Source organism: Anser brachyrhynchus (genome assembly GCF_964034855.1).
Source record: "Anser brachyrhynchus genome assembly, chromosome: W".
Classification (NCBI taxonomy): domain Eukaryota; kingdom Metazoa; phylum Chordata; class Aves; order Anseriformes; family Anatidae; genus Anser; species Anser brachyrhynchus.
In genome coordinates this window covers 16365793-16381443 of record NC_137704.1, presented here as the reverse complement: position 1 = coordinate 16381443, position 15651 = coordinate 16365793, and the positions used below count along the sequence as shown (strand labels likewise).

Here is a 15651-nt window from a genome sequence, read left to right as displayed (position 1 = left end):
CTATATCCTGCCCACAGCCCCCCCAGGGCCTTCTAACTCACAGTCTTCAGGGGAGTCGGACAGTGACGTTGATCAGGGGCCGGTAACTAGGAGCCGAATTAGAAAACGGAGACAGAAATCTCAGAAACCTGAGAGCGTGGGGGGGCTGTATCCATTGAGAGAAATATCTATGGGAGGCCCGCAACCCGAAATGGGGTATGTGGCGGTCCCCATTAATTCTGGGGATGTCCGCGATTTTAAGAAAGAGATGGGAAATTTGTTGGAAGACCCCCTCGGAGTAGCAGAGTGAGTGGATCAGTTCCTAGGACCCAATGTGTACACGTGGGAGGAGATACAATCCATATTGGGGATTTTATTTACCTCGGAAGAGAGGGGAATGATTAGGAGAGCGGGGATGCGAATCTGGGATCAACAGCATCAGCAAGGTCCAGCTGCAGATGTTAAGTGGCCACTGCAGAGACCTAATTGGAATAATCAGGACCCCGTACACCGTGGTCATATGCAAGATTTAAGAACCATTGTTATGCAAGGAATTAGGGAATCAGTCCCGAGAGGTCACAACATCAATAAGGCCTTTAGTGAACAACAACAAAAAAAAGAAAAAAAAGAAGGATGAAACCCCGACGGAGTGGCTAGAGAGGCTGCGTAAAAGCCTGCAGCTATATTCAGGGGTGGATCCGGGGACTCCTGTGGGAGAGGCCCTGCTGAAAACTCAATTCGTAGCAAAATCCTGGCTGGATATTAGGAAGAAATTAGAGAAGATAGAAGATTGGCAGGATCGGGGTATCGGGGTTTGGACGAGTTATTAGGAGAAGCGCAGAAAGTGTTTGTCAGGAGAGAGAATGAGAAGGAGAAAGAACTAGCACGCACCCCAGTGTTAAGTTTGCCAGATTCGAGGAGGCCGGTTTTTTTTTTTCTGTTTGTGAACAGCATAGAAGGCACGGCATACGGAGTGCTGACCCAAGAATGGGCAGGGAGTAAAAAACCTGTGGCCTATTTGTCTAAATTATTGGACCCAGTTAGCCGGGGTTGGCCAAATTGCTTGCAGGTAATGGTGGCTGCTGCCTTGTTAGTAGACGAAGCACAAAAGATCACTTTCAGGGGGGAAATCAAAGTAATATCTCCACACAATATACGTGGGGTATTGCAACAAAAGGCAGAGAAATGGATTACCTTCATTTCCTCTCCGAAATTAACATTGGAAACAACCTCCCTACAGAACCCTGCTCAGTTTCTTTATGGGGAACCAAATGAGTCCTTAGGACATAATTGCCTCCGAAATATAGAAGAGCAAACAAAGTTGAGACCTGATCTAGAATAGTTGAAGGGAAACGAAAATCAGGATATGCGCTGGTACATGGGAAAACATTTGAGATAGTAGAATCTGGACCTCTAAGCCCTAGCTGGCCGGCCCAAGCTTGTGAGCTATATGCCATCTTGCGGGCCCTAAAACTATTGAAGAATAAAAGCGGTACAATATATGCAGATTCAAAATATGCTTATGGGATAATGCATACATTTGGTAAAATATGGGAAGAAAGGGGGCTCATCAATTCACAAGGAAAGGGTTTAATACATCAGGAATTGATTGCCCAGGTTTTACAAGCTATTAGGGAACCTAAAGAAATTGCTGTAGTGCATATAAAAAGGCATCAAAAGGGCCTCACCCCTCAGGTTAGGGGTAATAACCTGGCGGATCAGGAGGCAAAGAGGGCAGCATTAATGAGTATAAGAATTATAAGAACGAGGAAAGAATGCCCAGACTGTGGAAAAGACTTAAAGGAATTTCCATGTTATGCTTGTTGAAAGGATTTCAGCTTTGATGCCATACAATGTAGTTGCTCATTGGGAAAAATTCGCATTGCTACTTACACGGGCCCATATATACATTGCTCTGCTTTACGCAGCCAGAAAAGGATAAAATGGCTCAAATGAGTATTGCCTGATGGACGGGAAATGCTCCCTAAGTCTGCAGCTTTAAGAGTGCTACGGAGGTTTCATGAAAACACTCATTGGAGAGCTCAAGCACTAGTGGATCAATTTGCTACGAGGTATATGTGTATTGGAATATACGAGTTGTGAATGATTGCCTTGTCTGTAGGAGAGTAAACGCCCGACAAATGAGGAAAAGGGTGTTAGGAGGTCGGGAATTGGCGCACCGGTCTTTCGCTAAAATCCAGCTGGATTTCACAGAGCTTCTGAAAGTAGGAAGGTACAAATACTTATTAGTGATTATAGACCATCTCACGCACTTTGTCGAAGCTTTCCCAACAACGAGGACAACGGCCCATGCCGTGGTGAAAGTATTATTAGAAAATATTATCCCGAGATACGGGATTATAGAAACAATTGATTCTGACCAAGGTCCGCACTTTGTGTCGAAAGTGTCCCGAGAGACAATGAAAGCTTTGGGGACAAATTGGGAATATCATACTCCGTGGCACCCTCAAAGCTCTGGAAAGGTGGAACAAATGAATGGTGAAATTAAAAAACAACCAACAAAGCTTACGATGGAGACAAAGACCTCCTGGGTGAAATGTTTACCGCTTGCACTATTGAATATCCGAACACAGCCCCGAGCCGATGTCGGAACTTCACCTTTTGAAATGCTGTATGGTATGCCTTATGATTTAGAGATGCCATCTGATCACCCCCAGGTTGTTGTGGTTTAACCCGGCTGGCAGCTAAACACCACGCAGCCGTTCGCTCACCCTCCCCCCTCCCTCTCTGGGATGGGGGAGAGAAACGGGAAAGTGAAGCCGGTGAGTTGAGATAAAGACAGTTTATTAAGACAGGAATATAATAATAACAATAATAATAATAGTGGTAATGATAATAGTATTAATAATAATAATGTGTATGAAACAAGTGATGCACAATGCAATTGCTCACCACCCGCTGACCGATGCCCAGCCTATCCCCGAGCAGCCGGCCCCCCACCCCGGCCAGCCACCCCTATATATTGTTTAGCATGACGTCAGATGGTATGGAATACCCCTTTGGCCAGTTTGGGTCAGCTGTCCTGGGTCTGTCCCCTCCCAGCTCCTGCTGCACCCCCAGCCTGCTCGCTGGCAGGACAGAGCGAGAAGCCGAAAAGTCCTTGGCCTGGTGTAAACACTGCTCTGCAACAATTAAAACATCAGCATGTTATCAGCGCTCTTCTCATCCTAATCCAAAACATAGCACCCTACCAGCTACTATGAGGAAAAATTAACTCTGTCCTAACTGGAACCAGGACACAGGTACAGGATATCCAATTAACACCTTATTTAATACAGCTTATAAACCGACGGAGGGAGTTACAAGCAAAAGGCTTGGTGGCACAGTGTTCCCCGTTAGATATAGCAATCCATAGAATACAACCTGGAGATAGGGTTCTAATTAAGACATGGAAGGAAACGTCTTTAACACCACGGTGGGAAGGCCCCTATGTTGTTTTACTTACCACAGAGACAGCTATCCGGACGGCTGAGACAGGGTGAACGCATGCCAGTCGCATGAGAGGACCAATCCAGACAAGCAAATGGGAAGCGGTCGCAGGCCCTGATGACTTAAAGCTCACGTTTAAAAGAACTCAATAAGTATAATATATACTGTCACTGTCTATGTATCGTAAAAAGGGGGAGGAGGGGGACTCTGTGTGATCGGTGACAGGTCGAGAGGTCGCAGCTACCCGAGAAACTCCCCTGAAGAACACTACTGCTGCCGAGAAGAACCTGCACCTTGTAGTTCGCCGCAACCGAACTGACAAGCGAGGCAGAGAGTGAAACGGTGGGGAACTGCGTGGCCAGGTAAAAAAATAATAAAAAAAAAAAACAACTCCGGAAAATGAGCCCTAGCCACTTTTTGCGATACATAGTAATAGGTGCAATTGTTTTCACTGTTCCTGGGTCTGCGCACCCTCTGTCCTGGTTCCAGTTAGGACAGAGTTAATTTTCCCTCATAGTAGCAGGTAGGGTGCTATGTTTTGGATTAGGATGAGAAGAGCGCTGATAACATGCTGATATTTTAATTAAACAGTTAAACAGTTGTCTACCTTGCCTGGTCTCTCAGAGGACCCTTCTGTTGTGGGGTTGCTGAGGGTTGAAGAACAGCAAGTGCCGATCGCTACCACAACTGTGCACCGGCGGCAATATCGCACCAACCGAGACTCCCTGAGTCCCATCCATAAGCTAATTCGTCAACTGGAGAGCCAAGGAGTGATGAGCAAGACTCATTCACCTTTTAATAGTCCCATATGGCCAGTGCGAAAGTCTAATGGTGAGTGGAGACTAACAGTGGACTATCGTGGCCTGAACGAAGTCACGCCACCGCTGAGTGCTGCAGTGCCGGACATGCTAGAACTCCAGTACGAACTGGAATCAAAGGCAGCCAAGTGGTATGCCACAATTGATATCGCTAATGCATTTTTCTCCATCCCTCTAGCAGCACAGTGCAGGCCACAGTTTGCTTTCACTTGGAGGGGAGTCCAATATACTTGGAATCGGCTGCCCCAGGGGTGGAAACACAGCCCTACCATTTGCCATGGACTGATCCAGTCTGCGCTGGAGCAGGGGGAAGCTCCTGAACACCTGCAGTACATCGATGACATCATTGTGTGGGGTGACACAGCAGAGGAAGTTTTCGAGAAAGGGAAGAAAATAGTCCAAATCCTTCTGAAGGCCGGTTTTGCCATAAAACAGAATAAAGTTAAAGGACCTGCACGAGAGATCCAGTTTTTAGGAATAAAATGGCAAGATGGACGTCGTCAAATCCCAATGGATGTGATCAACAAGATAACAGCTATGTCTCCACCAACTAGCCAAAAAGAAACACAAACTTTCCTAGGTGTCGTGGGGTTTTGGAGAATGCATATTCCAAATTACAGTCTGATTGTAAACCCGCTCTACCAAGTAACCCGTAAGAAGAATGCTTTTGAATGGGGCCCTGAGCAACGACAAGCCTTTGAACAAATTAAGCAGGAAATAGTTCATGCAGTAGCCCTCGGGCCAGTCCGAACAGGACCAGATGTAAAGAATGTGCTCTACACCGCAGCCGGGGAGAATGGTCCCACCTGGAGCCTCTGGCAGAAAGAACCTGGGGAAACTCGAGGTCGACCCCTGGGGTTTTGGAGTCGGGGATACAGAGGATCTGAAGCCCGCTATACTCCAACTGAAAAGGAGATATTGGCAGCATATGAAGGAGTTCGATCTGCTTCGGAAGTGGTCGGTACTGAAGCGCAGCTCCTCCTGGCACCCCGACTGCCGGTACTAGGCTGGATGTTCAAAGGAAGGGTCCCCTCTACACATCATGCAACTGATGCTACATGGAGCAAGTGGGTTGCACTGATTACTCAGCGGGCTCGAATAGGAAACCCCAGTCGCCCAGGAATCTTGGAGGTGATTATGGACTGGCCAGAAGGCAAATACTTTGGGATATCATCAGAGGAGGAGGTGGTTCGTGCTGAAGAAGCCCCACTGTACAACAAGCTACCGGAAAATGAGAAGAAATATGCCTTGTTCACTGACGGGTCCTGTCGTATTGTGGGAAAGCATCGGAGATGGAAAGCTGCTGTATGGAGTCCTACACGACGAGTTGCAGAAGCTGCTGAGGGAGAAGGTGAATCGAGTCAGTTTGCAGAAGTGAAAGCCATTCAGCTGGCTTTAGATATTGCTGAACGAGAAAAGTGGCCAGTTCTCTATCTCTATACTGATTCATGGATGGTAGCAAATGCCCTGTGGGGGTGGTTGCAGCAATGGAAGCAGAACAACTGGCAGCGCAGGGGCAAACCCATCTGGGCTGCGGCATTGTGGCAAGATATTGCTGCCCGGGAAGAGAACCTGGTTGTAAAGGTACGCCATGTAGATGCTCATGTGCCCAAGAATCGGGCTACTGAAGAACATCAAAACAACCAGCAGGTGGATCAGGCTGCTAAGATTGAAGTGGCTCAGGTGGACCTGGACTGGCAACATAAAGGTGAATTATTTATAGCCCGATGGGCCCATGACACCTCAGGCCATCAAGGTAGAGATGCAACCTACAGATGGGCTCGTGATCGAGGGGTGGACCTGACCATGGACACTATAGCACAGGTTATTCATGACTGTGAAACATGTGCTGCAATCAAGCAAGCCAAACGGTCAAAGCCTCTTTGGTATGGAGGAGGATGGCTGAAATATAAATATGGAGAGGCCTGGCAGATTGATTACATCACACTCCCTCAAACCCGCAACGGCAAGCACCACGTACTTACAATGGTGGAAGCAACCACCGGATGGCTGGAAACATATCCTGTGCCCCATGCCACCGCCCGGAACACTATCCTGGGCCTTGAAAAGCAAGTCCTATGGCGACATGGCACCCCAGAGAGAATTGAGTCAGACAACGGGACTCATTTTCGAAACAACCTTATAGACACTTGGGCCAAAGAACATGGTATTTAGTGGGTGTATCACATCCCCTATCATGCACCAGCCTCTGGAAAAGTTGAACGATACAATGGACTGTTGAAGACTACACTGAAAGCAATGGGTGCTGGGACATTCAAAAATTGGGATACACATTTGGCAAAGGCCACCTGGTTAGTCAATACCAGGGGATCTGCCAACCGAGCTGGACCTGCCCAATCAAACCTGTTACGCACTGTAGAAGGGGATAAAGTTCCTGTAGTGCACGTAAGAAACATGCTGGGTAAAACAGTCTGGGCTACTCCTGCCTCAGGAAAAGGCAAACCCATTCGTGGAATTGCTTTTGCTCAGGGACCTGGATGCACTTGGTGGGTAATGCAAAAGAATGGGGAAGTCCGGTGTGTACCTCAAGGGGATTTGATACTGGGTGAGAATAGCCCATGAGTTGAATTGTAGTATGTTAATTATTATATAATACTGTATGTCATCACTACCATGATTGCTATATACCATAGATGAAAATGGTGATTAATTAGAATGTATTGGACAGAGTGTAACCTGAGCATGACATAAATGGTATGGAATAAGGGGTGGATATCTGTCCTGGTCCCAGTTAGGACAGAGTTAATTTTCCCTCATAGTAGCTGGTAGGGTGCTATGTTTTGGATTAGGATGAGAAGAGCGCTGATAACATGCTGATGTTTTAATTGTTGCAGAGCAGTGCTTACACCAGGCCAAGGACTTTTCGGCTTCTCGCTCTGTCCTGCCAGCGAGCAGGCTAGGGGTGCAGCAGGAGCTGGGAGGGGACAGACCCAGGACAGCTGACCCAAACTGGCCAAAGGGGTATTCCATACCATCTGACGTCATGCTAAACAATATATAGGGGTGGCTGGCCGGGGTGGGGGGCCGGCTGCTCGGGGATAGGCTGGGCATCGGTCAACGGGTGGTGAGCAATTGCATTATGCATCACTTGTTTCATACACATTATTATTATTAATACTATTATCATTATCACTATTATTATTATTGTTGTTATTATTATATTCCTGTCTTAATAAACTGTCTTTATCTCAACTCACCGGCTTCACTTTCCCGTTTCTCTCCCCCATCCCAGAGAGGGAGGGGGGAGGGTGAGCGAACGGCTGCGTGGTGTTTAGCTGCCAGCCGGGTTAAACCACAACAGAGTGCCTCGACCGGACTTCTCCCACACCAAGATCAGTTTGTCCTGAGAAAAATAACATGAGAACCTTTTAAACCCATAATAAAATTGTGATTAGTTTTTCCAGGAGCTGGATCACCCCAAAGGGCTGAATGGTAACACAAGCTCTGAAAGCGGGCCCAACCCCATGATTGAAGGCGCTTCCCACACTCTCAAGATTGGACGGCGAAAAAGGATAAGAAATGCTATACTTCTTGGTACTGTTTTTACAGGGGCATTTGGGCCATGGGCAGGAATGGAGGAATAACTTTTTCACTTTGGGGGAGGAAGTGGCCAAGGCCTTTAACCTTAGTAACTGCTGGATTTGTGGAGGACCGGGGGGGAACTGAAAGTTGGCCCTGGGTAGCAGGCCCGGTCGAACCCAAGTGGTGGGTCAGTAATTTGAGCGAAGTTCATAATGGGACGCAATTTTGGAAAGAGGAAGGAGGCCCATGGCAGTTGCACTCGTCAGCTCGGGGTGTATACTGCTTGAACAGAACAGGAACAGTGGCGGTGGGAAAAAGTATTTGCAATTGGACTCTGTCCCCCGGATATGATTGTACCGATCCTGGATGTAGTCCTATAAGCTGTACAGCACGTAGTGGGAAATGGAACGCCACACATGTTCAGCTGAGAAATGGGACTTCGCTGAAATGCTCATATAGAGAATTTTTTTGATCCAGATGTGAAGCTGTGGCAAGAGCACAAGCGGGGGGACAATTCGATGGTCAAATCTTGAGCTGTCAGAGTGGTAACACCTCTAAGGAATAGCATGTGGTGCGGGTCTATTGTTGGAAATGGCAGGATGAGAATGGGAGGCGAGTGTTCTTTAAACATTTCTGGTCAGCTTATAATATGACAGGCCACCAAAGAGAACTGAATTGTGACTGTAAGTAGAATCCCAACGTGGGAGCTTGGAAGCGCGCATATACGAGTATAAACGGGGCAGACATTGTAACAGGACCACTCGGTAACAAGGACACTCTGTATTATCACGCCCCAAAGGGTAAAGATGGATGGGATGGTCCTTTTCCAAACGGGACGTGGGCCCTAAAGGGACATTATTGGGTGTGTGGCAAACATGCTTACAAGAGGCTACCCGGAAACTGGTCGGGAATATGCTATGTGGGGTACATAAGACCCTTGTTCTTTTTATTGTCACAAACACAAGGAGATCATTTAGGAATAAGATGATATGATGACCTGAACAGAGTAAAACGATCTATTGATACTTCCTTAGCCGGGGGTAGTGCCCAAAAATGGGGAAAGGATGAATGGCCTCCTGAAAGAATCATATAGCATTATGGGCCAGCTACCTGGAACCCGAATGAGTTGGTATCAGGAGCCCGAGAACCTATTTATAATTTGAACCGAATAATTAGGTCGCAAGCTATCCTCGAAGTTGTAACCAATCAAACAGCGATGACCTTGGATCTTTTGGCTGATCAATCCACTCAAATGAGGAATGCTATCTTTCAACGTAGAATGGTCTTAGAATATTTACTAGCAGAAGAGGGGGGAATGTGTGGAAAACTGAACGATTCTAATTGTTGTTTACAAATTGATGATAATGGAAAAGTGGTTAAGCAGATAACAAAGGAAATTAAAAAGCTAGCCCACGTCCCAAGTACAAACCTGGAAGGGTATGGATTGGGATTTCTTTTCATGGTTGCCCGGTGGACCATGGGTTAAAAGGATGCTGTTTTTATTTTTATGTGGTATAATGACATTATTGTTTATACCTTGTATGATACCTTGCTTTACGTTGTTGGTACGGCGAATAATAAATAGCACCCAATTTGTGATGACTTCAGTGGAGAGAAAAGGTGACGTGTCGATAATGATGCTTAAGAAGTGGACACCCCGAGAACTGACTGATGAAATCCAATTGTTACTAGCAAAGGTTGAAGAAGAGACACGAATTGATGATATTAAAAAAAAAGGGGGAGGAATTGTAAGGAATGGTCCAGCAATTCGTGCCACTAAGGGGTGTGAAGGGTTAACATTGAGGCCTGGGTTTAGGTGAGAAGAGAACAAAGGGATTTCTTCAGAGAAAAACTGCTGACTTTGCACGGACGTGCAGTAACTTCTGACAGCCGGCCAAGAGACCACTAGATAAGGAGGAAGAACATGAGCCTCCCTGTCCGAGCGGCCCCCGGAGAGACTAACAGAGACTGATAAGCAGGCGCACCTGGGAGGACTTCGGATTCGGGAAACCAATTATAACAACCCTGCCTCTTCTAGAAGTAGTAATGAATATGTATTAGCCCAGGAGCATAAAAACCAGCCGCCTTACGTAACAGGTGTGCGTCTGTCCTGGTTCCAGTTAGGACAGAGTTAAGTAGCTCATAGTAGCTGGTAGGGTGCTATGTTTTGGATTAGGATGAGAAGAGCGCTGATAACATGCTGATGTTTTAATTGTTGCAGAGCAGTGTTTACACCAGGCCAAGGACTTTTCGGCTTCTTGCTCTGTCCTGCCAGCGAGCAGGCTGGGGGTGCAGCAGGAGCTGGGAGGGGACAGACCCAGGACAGCTGACCCAAACTGGCCAAAGGGGTATTCCATACCATCTGACGTCATGCTAAACAATATATAGGGGTGGCTGGCCGGGGTGGGGGGGCCGGCTGCTCGGGAATAGGCTGGGCATCGGTCAGCGGGTGGTGAGCAATTGCATTGTGCATCACTTGTTTTCTTACACATTATTATTGTTAATACTATTACCATTATCACTATTATTATTATTATTGTTATTATTATTTTCCTGTCTTAATAAACTGTCTTTATCTCAACTCACAGGCTTCACTTTCCCGTTTCTCTCCCCCCATCCCAGAGAGGGAGGGGGGAGGGTGAGCGAACGGCTGTGTGGTGTTTAGCTGCCAGCCGGGTTAAACCACAACAGTCTTTTTGGCGCCCAACGTGGGGCCCGAAGGGTTGAGATATCGACAAATCTGACCAGAGTGTGTTAAACTAAAATTGGTATAAGTATTGGACCTGCTTAATAGTTGCTAGTCACGATGTTGATTGCCTTAATCTCCAGTCTGCTGTACCTGTATTCCAAATTGAGTTTTATGGTGCGTTACTTTCTGTATGTGCTCCCTGTTGCACTGTTTATCCTTTCCGGGCCCTGGTTTAAGATTGTTATGGTACTGTGCGGTGTAACAATGGCTTATGAAATGATGAAATATCTGGTCACGACTTTAACCTGGTATTTGTACTCAGCACTGACGTCGACTCTATACTTTGGAACCCATATCTCGGAAACTATTAGCAATTACACCTATTGCCTGTTTTCGTTAGGGAGCCAATCTGTGAAGGGGACAGGGGAAGACATGTTTCCCTACCTGTTCACTCTCCCTTTCTCCTTCACCACCACCCTCTTATCCCCCGAGTTAGTTACGGTGGTTCTCCGAGATGTTGAATATCCTTGGGATACTCAGACCAGCCTGCTCTTGTTGTTATGTCTCCTGAATGCGCTTCAGATTTTGTGGAGGGTTAAACAACTACTTAGGAATCTCATCCGGAGATCTGTCTTGAGGCGGGATAGTTGCGAGTGGCAGGGAGTGTGGGAGGATATGGGCAGGTTTCTAGAGCAGTGGTCACCTCCAGTGTTTTGGACATTCACCCCTGAACAACTGCAAAATCCTAAAAAGCTGGCAGAATGCTTGAAAAAAAGGTGTCATGACTCTGGCAGTTCCAAAGTGACACAAATCACTGTAGCGTGCTGGGGTCTGGCTTGTGCCTATCGAGCTGCAATTGATGTTATTAGCAACCTAGCTCCAGCTCCTGCAGCCGCTCCAGTTCCAGCTCCTGCAGCTACTCCAGCTGCAGCTCCTGCAGCCGCTCCAGTTCCAGCTCCTGCAGCTACTCCAGCTGCAGCTCCTGCAGCCGCTCCAGTTCCAGCTCCTGCAGCTACTCCAGCTGCAGCTCCTGCAGCCGCTCCAGTTCCAGCTCCTGCAGCTACTCCAGCTGCAGCTCCTGCAGCCGCTCCAGTTCCAGCTCCTGCAGCTACTCCAGCTCCAGCTCCTGCAGCCGCTCCAGCTCCTGCAGCCGCTCCAGCTCCAGCTCCTGCAGCCGCTCCAGCTCCTGCAGCCGCTCCAGCTCCAGCTCCTGCAGCCGCTCCAGCTCCAGCCCCTGCAGCCGCTCCAGCTCCTGCAGCTGCCCCAGCTCCTGCAGCTGCCCCAGCTCGTGCAGCTGCTCCCACTCCTGTGTCTGGGTCAGAGAAACGAGCTGTAGCAGTGCAAGTTGACCCCGCAGAGGGTATCCCAACCCCTGTGGCAGACCCTGTGTCTGGGTCAGAGAAACGAGCTGTAGCAGTGCAAGTTGACCCCGCAGAGTGTATTCCAAGCCCTGTGGCAGACCCTGTGTCTGGGTCAGAGAAACGAGCTGTAGCAGTGCAAGTTGACCCCGCAGAGGGTATTCCAACCCCTGTGGCAGACCCTGTGGCTGGGTCAGAGAAACGAGCTGTAGCAGTGCAAGTTGCCCCTGTAGACAAGGTGAAAAAATGGTATAGAGGCTCAGGTCGTTTAAAACGCAGACAGTCTTCTGCTAAGTCTGGGCGAAGTGAAGACGAGGCTGGGCCATCAAAGGTGCAGGAGACTGAAGATGAGGATGAGGATGGCGAAAAATCAACAGTAACTACCCGGACTCCATACCAGCCATCAAAGGTGCAGGAGACTGAAGATGAGGATGAGGATGTCGGAAAATCAACAGTAATTACCCGGACTCTATACCAGCGTGAGCTACGAGATGTGCGAAAAGATTTTGGTCGCTGTATAGGCGAGCAGCTTGTCACCTGGCTGCTCCGGTGCTGGGACACGGGAGCCAATTATGTGGAATTGGAGGGCAAGGAAGCCAGGCGGCTGGGATCCCTTGCTAGGGACGCATGCATTGACAAAGCAATTGGAGATGGAGCACAATCTCGCAGCCTCTGGAGGCGTCTCCTGTCAGCTGTGAAGGAAAGGTATCTCTTCAAGGAAGAACTTGTATGTTTACCAAGCAAATGGACCACCATGGAGAAGGGAATTCAGTACCTGAGGGAATTGGCCGTACGGGAAGTAATTTATAAGGACCTAGATGACGCACAAACATCCACAGATCCAGATGCAGTCCAGTGTACACCACCCATGTGGCGGAAGTTTGTACGGAGTGCCCCATCATCATATGCCAACTCATTGGCAATACTAACCTGGAAAACGGAGGAGAATCCCACAGTGAATGAAGTGACTAAAATACTCCGGCAGTACGAAGGAAATCTCTCCTCTTCCCTAAAGGCCTGTGTCTCAGCTGTGGAGAAACTCTCTGAAGAGGTCCACCAACTTAAAGAGAATTTATCTTCCCCTCCACCTGAACGAACCAGTGTCCACCAGCTAAAAGAGAATGCTTTAGAGAAACTTTCTGAAAAGATCCACCAACTTGAAGAAAGATTATCTTCCCCTTCACCTGAACGAACCAGTGTCCACCAGCTAAAAGAGAATGCTTTGGAGAAACTTTCTGAAAAGATCCACCAACTTGAAGAAAGATTATCTTCCCCTTCACCTGAACGAACCAGTGTCCACCAGCTAAAAGAGAATGCTTTGGAGAAACTTTCTGAAAAGATCCACCAACTTGAAGAAAGATTATCTTCCCCTTCACCTGAACGAACTAGTGTTCACCAGCTAAAAGAGAATACCTTGGAGAAACTTTCTGAAGAGATCCACCAACTTAAAGAGAGTTTATTTTCCTCCCCACCTGTACAAACCAGTGTCTCAGCTATTAGGGGTAAACGTTCATCTATGCAAGGAAGACAATATGGTGGGCACACACACCGCGCCACCCTGTGGTTTTACCTACGTGACCATGGAGAGGACATGAGAAAATGGGATGGAAAATCTACTGCGACCCTAGAGGCACGGGTACGTGAATTGCAAAGGAAAACAATTGGGAAAAAGGAGTTCTCTGAAAGGTTTGCTGCTCCAACTTCCAGCAGGCAGTCCTTTAAACACAGAAATGAAGATTCTGACCAGGACTAGAGGGGCCCTGCCTCCAGCCAGGGGGAGGAAAGGGACAATCGAGTTTATTGGACTGTGTGGATTCGATGGCCTGGCACGTCAGACGCACAGAAGTATAAGGCTTTGGTAGACACCGGTGCACAATGTACTCTAATGCCATCAAGCTATAAAGGGCCAGAGCCCATCTGTATTTATGGTGTGACGGGGGGATCCCAGCAGTTAACTGTATTGGAGGCTGAAGTGAGTCTAACCGGTAATGAGTGGCAAAAGCACCGTATTGTGACTGGCCCAGATGCTCCGTGCATCCTTGGCATAGACTATCTTAGAAGAGGATATTTCAAGGACCCAAAAGGGTTCCGCTGGGCTTTTGGCATAGCTGCTTTGGAGACAGAGGACATTAAACAGTTGTCTACCTTGCCTGGTCTCTCAGAGGACCCTTCTGTTGTGGGGTTGCTGAGGGTTGAAGAACAGCAAGTGCCGATCGCTACCACAACTGTGCACCGGCGGCAATATCGCACCAACCGAGACTCCCTGAGTCCCATCCATAAGCTAATTCATCAACTGGAGAGCCAAGGAGTGATCAGCAAGACTCATTCACCTTTTAATAGTCCCATATGGCCAGTGCGAAAGTCTAATGGTGAGTGGAGACTAACAGTGGACTATCGTGGCCTGAACGAAGTCACGCCACCACTGAGTGCTGCAGTGCCGGACATGCTAGAACTCCAGTATGAACTGGAATCAAAGGCAGCCAAGTGGTATGCCACAATTGATATCGCTAATGCATTTTTCTCCATCCCTCTAGCAGCACAGTGCAGGCCACAGTTTGCTTTCACTTGGAGGGGAGTCCAATATACTTGGAATCGGCTGCCCCAGGGGTGGAAACACAGCCCTACCATTTGCCATGGACTGATCCAGTCTGCGCTGGAGCAGGGGGAAGCTCCTGAACACCTGCAGTACATCGATGACATCATTGTGTGGGGTGACACTGCAGAAGAAGTTTTCGAGAAAGGGAAGAAAATAGTCCAAATCCTTCTGAAGGCCGGTTTTGCCATAAAACAGAATAAAGTTAAAGGACCTGCACGAGAGATCCAGTTTTTAGGAATAAAATGGCAAGATGGACGCCGTCAAATCCCAATGGATGTGATCAACAAAATAACAGCTATGTCTCCACCAACTAGCAAAAAAGAAACACAAACTTTCCTAGGTGTCGTGGGGTTTTGGAGAATGCATATTCCAAATTACAGTCTGATTGTAAACCCGCTCTACCAAGTAACCCGTAAGAAGAATGCTTTTGAATGGGGCCCTGAGCAACGACAAGCCTTTGAACAAATTAAGCAGGAAATAGTTCATGCAGTAGCCCTCGGGCCAGTCCGAACAGGACCAGATGTAAAGAATGTGCTCTACACCGCAGCCGGAGAGAATGGTCCCACCTGGAGTCTCTGGCAGAAAGAACCTGGGGAAACTCGAGGTCGACCCCTGGGGTTTTGGAGTCGGGGATACAGAGGATCTGAAGCCCGCTATACTCCAACTGAAAAGGAGATATTGGCAGCATATGAAGGAGTTCGGTCTGCTTCGGAAGTGGTCGGTACTGAAGCGCAGCTCCTCCTGGCACCCCGACTGCCGGTACTAGGCTGGATGTTCAAAGGAAGGGTCCCCTCTACGCATCATGCAACTGATGCTACATGGAGCAAGTGGGTTGCACTGATTACTCAGCGGGCTCGAATAGGAAACCCCAGTCGCCCAGGAATCTTGGAGGTGATTATGGACTGGCCAGAAGGCAAATACTTTGGGATATCACCAGAGGAGGAGGTGGTTCGTGCTGAAGAAGCCCCCCTGTACAACAAGCTACCGGAAAATGAGAAGAAATATGCCTTGTTCACTGACGGGTCCTGTCGTATTGTGGGAAAGCATCGGAGATGGAAAGCTGCTGTATGGAGTCCTACACGACGAGTTGCAGAAGCTGCTGAGGGAAAAGGTGAATCGAGTCAATTTGCAGAAGTAAAAGCCATTCAGCTGGCTTTAGATATTGCTGAACGAGAAAAGTGGCCAGTTCTCTATCTCTATACTGATTCATGGATGGTA

At 48.0% G+C, this 15651-nt stretch overlaps 2 protein-coding genes across 3 annotated transcripts in view; one reads left to right on the top strand and one right to left on the bottom strand.

The window, feature by feature from the left end:
• The window catches only part of LOC308184748 (uncharacterized protein), a 435815-nt gene that overhangs the window by 11765 nt on the left and 408399 nt on the right, over positions 1–15651 (top strand). The window contains exon 2 of one of the 2 annotated variants that reach the window (XM_080572183.1): positions 7664–9890. The exons of the other annotated variant lie outside the window; for it this stretch is intronic. The gene's annotated coding sequence lies outside the window, so the exon portion shown is untranslated. Of the gene's footprint in view, positions 1–7663; positions 9891–15651 lie in introns of those variants that run through there. 2 annotated transcript variants of the gene reach the window in all.
• LOC308184762 (vasculin-like) overlaps positions 1–15651 on the bottom strand; it is a 463870-nt gene that overhangs the window by 421558 nt on the left and 26661 nt on the right. The gene's annotated exons all lie outside the window — the stretch shown is intronic.